This window comes from Erpetoichthys calabaricus, chromosome 4 (assembly GCF_900747795.2).
Source record: "Erpetoichthys calabaricus chromosome 4, fErpCal1.3, whole genome shotgun sequence".
Classification (NCBI taxonomy): domain Eukaryota; kingdom Metazoa; phylum Chordata; class Cladistia; order Polypteriformes; family Polypteridae; genus Erpetoichthys; species Erpetoichthys calabaricus.
The window spans coordinates 320,707,207-320,714,706 of record NC_041397.2 but is presented as its reverse complement, the minus strand read 5'-3'; the positions used below and the strand labels follow the sequence as shown (position 1 = coordinate 320,714,706).

Genomic DNA, 7,500 nt, shown 5'->3' with positions numbered 1-7,500 from the left:
GAATCGAATCTCTATCGTCAGCGCCAGAGGTGAAGCCCCTAACGTTGCGCTACGGCGTGTGGTTCGTTTATACCTCATGTTTTCTCATTAAACTTTTATCTCGTGAATATGTTATTGCAATCCGCAGCGGGAGTGTTTCTATAAACTTAATTTAAACTTACGTTTTACACCGTGCTTTTTTCCCTTATGAAGATGCTTGTATGTTTCACTCGCTCCCTTCTTATTGTTTCGCTCCCTTCTCAATTGTTTAATGAATTTTTTGTTCTTCGCGGTTTGCGGCTCTTCCTTCATTTCTCCCTACTGTGTTCTTTTATCTCGCGAATATGTTATTGCAATCCGCAGCAGGAGCGTTTCTATAAACTTAATTTAAACTTACGTTTTACACCGTGCTTTGTTTCCCTTATGAAGATGCTTGTATGGTTCACTCACTCGCTTCTTATTGTTTCGCTCCCTTCTCAATTGTTTAATGAATTTTTTGTTCTTCGCTGTTTGTGGCGCCAGAGTTGAAGCCCCTAATGTTGGGGTCAGCAAGTCGGCTAACATCCGCCATGTGCCGTCTTTCAGTTGCGAGAAGCAGATCATAGAATGGTTTTAATAGTTTACTTTCAAATAATGCAAAGAGTATGCGACACGTGTTTCTCCCTAATTCTGGACTCATCAGGCGTACACACTCACTGCATCCGCTCTCGGGAATCGAATCTCGAACGTCAGCGCCAGAGGTGAAGCCGCTAACGTTGCGCTACGGCATGTGGTTCATTTATACCTCATGTCTTCTCATTAAACTTTTATCTCGCGAATATGTTATTGCAATCCGCAGCGGGAGCGTTTATATAAACTTAATTTAAACTTACGTTTTACACCGTGCTTTGTTTCCCTTATGAAGATGCTTGTATGCTTTACTCGCTCGCTTCTTATTGTTTCGCTCCCTTCTCAATTGTTTAATGAATTTTTTTGTTCTTCGTTGTTTGCGGCTCCTCCTTCATTTCCCCCTACTGCGTTCACAGTCTTTTCACGTGATTACGTGGGAGGCGTGATGACGTGACACTCAACTCCTCCTCCCATGGCCATCGAGCTGCCGTCCATTACAGTATGTTGTGAAAAAAGAGGTTCCAGTTATGACCATTACGCGTTGAATTTCGAAATGTAACCTGCCTAACTTTTGTAAGTAAGCTGTAAGGAATCAGCCTGCCAAATTTCAGCCTTCCACCTACACGGGAAGTTGCAGAATTAGTGATGAGTCAGTCAGTCAGTCAGTCAGTCAGTCAGTGAGTCAGTGAGGGCTTTGCCTTTTATTAATTAGTATAGATTTATTATATTACATATCTTACACATCAATATTGCTGCTACTTCTTTGTCTTGTCTTTGCACAATGTCTTGTCTTGTTTGTGTTTTTATTTTAAATTTAAATTTTAATTCTATTTTTTATTTATTATTTGCACGTCATGTTGTTACACTGTGGACCCTGAGCTTTGCAATTTCGTCTATCTGGAAAATGGATGGATGGGTGAATGTATACTTGTATATGGTTTAGATGACAATAAAGTTCACTTTGACTTTGACTTGACTTTTCGCTGAGAAAACAGATGCTCGTTTTGTGGTTTTTAACTTTTGAAAGTAAAGGATTTTAGGTATTGTGTGTAAGGCACGAGATAACTAGTTCAATATAAGAGGTAAGTAGTATACAGCAATTCCTTTTTAAATCACGTATAAAAAATCTATCTATCTAAAACAAACCCTTTTCTATGAAATACACCACATTTTAAATAATCAAGTACATTTATGTATGCATTTTCAGCTGAGCTAAGAATCCACATTGCGTTAGTATTTCGCTTAACTTTCTAAAGGTGAGAGCTGTACCCAGACACACAGAGTGAACGGGCACACTTGAACAACAAGCTACCAGAAGTGGGGATTGAACCCACGCGGGCATCTGCCCTTTGGATCTTAAGTCCAACGTCTTAACCACTCAGGTATTCTGGTGGTAGAAAAAGCCATTTTAAGGACTCTTTGCCACTCCATGAAAACTGCGGTCAGTCTTTCAGCTCCTTCAAAAACAGGTGGAGACTCATCTTCTCTTCTGACATGGGAGGCCATGGGGGGAGGCGACTCTCACTTCAGCAGCACACAGTGACAGGGCAGATGATGTACTGATGTCATATTGACTAGACTGTCCGTGTTAAGGTCTGATGACCAATTCATATCGTCATCACTGTCACTCCATTCAAGCAATGGTTAATTTTCAGTTTGTTCTAAAGCTGTCTTCATGACTTCTCATTTACATGCAATTATGTCTTTGGTTGAAGCCTCCACCCCACCCATGAATATTGATGAGATAGCATCGTTATTATAAAGTGGCAAAATGCACAGAAATGTTCTTGATTTTTTTGCAGGATGATGTTATTTCATCCACTAGATGACAGCAGAACACTGTCCTGAGAGTTATTTAGGCTTAATATTGGAAATCAGATCATTGCACGTCACCCCAAGTCTGACTCGAGTTTAACCATACAGTATTTACATAGAAATAAGACCCCAATCTTGGGGTTAACACCAAGGAATTTATGCCAATGCAACACCAGTGTCTGAAATATTACATGAGGAAATTTGACAAATTTGACAACAGGCTAGAGGGCCATCAATATAACAGAACAATAATGTGTCTGTAGATTATCAAAGTCTCAAGAATAGCAAAATTAGAAATGCTAAATGGCTTTGGTACATTACTGAACCATGTCACCGCCACTAGAGGGGATATGGAATAACAAGAGAAAAGAAGAAAATCACCTTCAACTTTCAGAGTGATGTGAACTTCTTCATTCCATGGTCCAGAGTCCACAAAACATTTGTAGAGGCCACCATCAGAAACACGGACATCCTGGAGTCTCAGAGACACGTTTCCGTTCTGGAGCTCTTTTAGGAACAGTGCTGTTCTTCCCTTATAGGCCTGCATCTGACGCTCAGGTCTGATTTGGAGAGTCTGGTACAAAAGTACTGGAGAGTCAAAGTCGTCTCGAAACCACCTCACTTCAAACCTCTGAGCACTAATAACTGGTGAGAGTGAGGCGGGTAGGGTGACATCTTCACCAAGAAAAACAAGAACAGCAGAAGAAGGTGCAACAACTTGAAAGATCTCTGAAAAGAAACCACAAAATGCTGTAGTGAGTGTTAAAATGTTCAGAAAAAGTCCATCTGAGTCCATAAAGACAAATCCCGTAGTGTGAGAGATGAAGACTAAACGCTGTACTCTCGTCTGCTTCAGTCCCTTACTGATATTAAGATCACTTCTAGTTTTTGATATTCTGCCCAAATGACAGATCTCAACTTCACTCTTTCCATTAAGTTGTCTGACACTCAGATTGGACACAAAACATATCTGTCAGAATTCAACATTAGGGTTAGGATTTGAGGTAAAATACAAAGAACAAATTAGAATTACAAAAAAAACCTACTGGTTAAAATAAAAAAAGTTCTATTTAAAGACAACAAGTTGTATAAAATAAGAACAACAAATGATACAAACACATACGTGTCCAGGCGACGTGTGTCATGTGGAGCAGAAAGAACACAAAGCAGCTCCATCCCTTCTGGACCTTCATGACTGCAAAAGAATCAAAGTTTGGTTTGTGCATACAGTAAGAAATGATTCTGACGTCCTCAGAGATGAGGCAGACACTCTCATGAAGCAGACAAGATGGTGCCATCCCTTGGACACACAGTGCTGCCCTTCACATCCATTTACTTATTGTATGTCTACAAGTGAAATGCACAGAATTCCTCAGTATATTAGATGAGAGTTTTCTCAAAGTGCACACGTCGTGTATACAAATGACTGGGACTGGCATGAAAGTCACCAACACCTGAGGCTGGGCACATTGATATTGGCTCATTACCATAAACAGCACACTCTGCTGCCCTGCAGGATCTTGTTCAGCATTTGTTTACAGGCTTTAAAGAAAGTCAAGCAGACCATTTGGTCAAATCATCAGACTCCATTGAGTTGTCCCTGGTGCTCTGCTGAGATGGACCTCTACATGGGCGCTGGTTTATTTTTTCACTTACCTGAACATTGTGGACAAACACTGAAATGGAGAATCTCTCTTTAAGTAACATGGTAGTACAACAGCCCTTCACTCCAGACTTGGAGACTAATCATATTAGACAGATAATTAACAGGTGAGGACCATAGCAATGGCTATGGAGCCAGTAACCCTCATCTCACTGAACAGGATGGCACTCATCTTGAATTAAAATCACTGAGTCCCTTTATGTATTTCATTTGGTAAATGTAAGATTGTGTTTATTTGAACTTTATGAATTTGTAAATCATTTCCAATGGGAATAATCCCATTAATCCCACTGCCAGTGGGAATATAAAAATAAAAATACAATTAATTGAACACGGCCATCTTGTCTGAGCTGCTCCTCCACCCTGCTTTTAATTTTTTTTTTTCTGTTTTTGGTTTCATTCCATTGATGTTTTCTTTATTTGTTGATGGTTCTTCTTAATTATGTCCCCATCCTCTGGCTGACAAAATGCCACCAGTTACTGAGGTGTCCTGCTGACGATGGCCTTCACTGTCTACACAATAAAAGTGCCGAGTCGAGCCTCAGTCTTAGCTGATATTTCTCAGTGTTGCTCCTTGTGGTCTCCTTCTGCTCCTGTGTTGTGTTGTGTGGTTTTGTCTCTGGCTTTAAAACTTTGGCTCAGTATTTGGACCTTCAATAATGGTTTATGCCATTGTTGTGGATTTGTTATTATTTGTTCTTGGATCATATAAAGTAGTTTACAGGAGAGACTCTAAACTGTTCAGGTAAGAGGCCTGTTGCTTCTCGTCTGAAATCTGTGCACTGCATGCTGGACATAATGGTGCACAGAATAGCCAAACTATTTCAACTCCCATGGCTGCTTTAGCATTGTTAGAAGACATCGCAAATGAAAGAATTAGAAGAGAGTGCGTATTTATAGATGATGATGACAGGCTTCTAAGTCGATTTCGATTTCCCAGAGCTCTCCTCTTGGCGCTGTGTGCTGAACTGGCACAAGCTTTACAAAGACAGACTTTGAGGAATTGCGCTCTACCTGCTCCTTATCAAGTTCTGTCCACTCTCTGGATTTTAGCCACAGGAGCTTTTCAATGTGAACTTGCTGACCAATCGGGTATTTCACAATCATCACTGAGTCGCGCCATGCCAGCTCTATAGGATGGTATTATCTGCTGTCATCCAGATAGATAAGATTTCCTTACACTGTGGTTGAACTGCGAAACATCGATTCGCAGCAATGTCAGGTTTTTCAAATGCAATCAGAACAGTCAACTGTACTCACATTCCTATTATAACAATTGTGCTTTGGTTCTACATCTGGAGAGCAACCACCCAGCCAGAACAATGGCTTCATGAGTTGTCAGAGGGTCCCACCCTTCCCTCCAGGGGCTAGGGGGCAATGGGTCTCACTCGAAACCCTGTGGAGCAATGGAAGTGAAGTGTGCAGTGCCAGTCACCCAGATAGCGTTGCCGAGACAGGATCCTGGGCACCCAGCAGCCTGGGTGCACCGCCAGCCTGTCTTGCCCACCCTGCTGGGGAGGTGGAGCCAGAGCAAACGTGACAATGGTGAAATATGCCTGGGCAAGGCGAAGCCAGAGGAAACTCTGGTGGAGATCCGCAGTGGTCCTGATTTGCAAATCAGTTGTCCAACCTGGGTATAGGGGGGAAAAGTCTAATCGAACCATCTAGCAACTAGTTCCCTCCGAAGTTTCCCTCAGGATAGCTGGCACTTGTTGGCACGCAGTTTTATCTGGTAAAGCGAATGATAAGAGGCCTTGGGGACAAAACAATCTTAATCTATTCTCAAACTTTAAATGGGTAAGAAGCCTGGCTCACTGGTGTGGAATGCTGAGTGCCTAGTGGGCCACTTTTGTTAAACAGAGCTGGCACTGCAGGATGAACTGAATGCCGGGTTAAGGCGCCCAATGCAGACACTCATCAGATCCCAGAAAAGGTGTTGGTTGATAGAGACAGCAGGATGGTGACCATGGAAGTCGGAACCTGCTAAAGAGTGTGTAACAACTCACCTGCCGAATCAAACAGCCCTGAAAATGGATGGCACTGGAGTGTCGGGCCCATACCTGGCTGTTGCCGGCACTAGTGGCTGCGAGGGCTAAGCTGCAATAAGTAGGAGGGCCACTGTGGTGCGCACTGAAGCCTAGGGTGAGGGTCCGGGTGGAGCAACCGTGGGTACAGATCTTGGTGGTAGTAGCAAATATTTAAACAAGTGCTTTGAAGGCCAAAGTGGAGCAGGGTTCCATGTGAACAGCAGTTGAACATGGGTCAGTTGGTCATAAGGGATGGGTGAGCACCTTTCTGAATCGTGGGGCCCATTGAAAGGGAGTCGGGTTCAGATCTCTGAATCCAGAGTGGCAGAGATGGGTGGGGGCAATGATGCATGCGATCCTGGAGAAGCCGGCAGGAGCCCTGAGGAGATTTCTGTTTTCTCGTTGAAGGGTAAGGCCGCCCTGGAATGGGTTTGTCCGAGAGGGGGACCTGCTCCTTGGAAAGCGTTGCACTTCCGGTGGCATCTGGAGAGGTCTCGACGGCCCGTGAAAATCCGTGGGAGGTCTCCAGGGTGAACAGCTTTTGGCATGTTAGAACAATGTAGGTAAGGGAAGTCAGCAAGCCAGATCTGTAACTTTGGAATAAGGATTGCCTCTAAGGGCTGGGTCGGTTGGGCTGGGGTGCGAAACGGGGCTCGGCACATCTCCCAGTTGCAGCACGTGTTGGAGTAACTATGTTTAGCAATCAGATCCTTGTTCTACCTTCTTACTGTCTAGCAAAACCATAGTCAAGATCTGGGCTTGGCAAGGGAAACAGGTGGCTCCTGTGTGCAAACAGTATGAAACTTATGGAATTAACGGAACTATATTATACTGTACCACTGAGAGCTGCTAGCTCAAGAATTCCAGTTTAGGAGATGCTTATGGACTCTAAATATGGACTATAAACTTAGCCATTATTGATACATCTATGTATCTTTTATCGAAGCAACTTTGTATTATGTTTGGAATGTTCAATGCAAAGTAATGACTTAATACGTACAACTTATACTATCTTGAACCCGGGAGAGGTGGCTGTATGGCCATAAGTCCCTGTACTCAAACACTTTGTACATTACTGTTCCATGTAAAAGAGATGTAAATTACGAGTCCAATAAAGAATGATACCCATTTCAGAAGGAATGAAAGAAAGAAATGCAGACTTAAAATTATCTCATCAAAAATGAGCGGAAAGAGGATGCTGGAGGTACCTTGGAACGAATAAAAGATGCGGAAAGCTACTGTCACAGTTTGGCTGCAAAGAGAAGCAGCTCAGCATGTGAGGAAATCTCAACTCCAATGAGCAAGACTAATGGTCTCTGATCTAGCCCATGGATGCTGTGTTTGGCAGACCCACTCCTCGGGCTTGTCGACATCAGCCCCTGTGCCCCAGTTTGTGGGCTTATGTTG

General features: G+C 43.0%; 1 protein-coding gene and 1 non-coding gene across 2 annotated transcripts in view; one reads left to right on the top strand and one right to left on the bottom strand.

Annotated features, from left to right (window-relative positions):
- LOC114643526 (NACHT, LRR and PYD domains-containing protein 3-like) overlaps window positions 1-7,500 on the top strand; it is a 2,412,635-nt gene that overhangs the window by 1,818,141 nt on the left and 586,994 nt on the right. The gene's annotated exons all lie outside the window — the stretch shown is intronic.
- Window positions 1,898-1,980, bottom strand: trnal-uaa (transfer RNA leucine (anticodon UAA)). The gene has a single exon. It is a non-coding gene; the product is annotated as a tRNA-Leu (tRNA).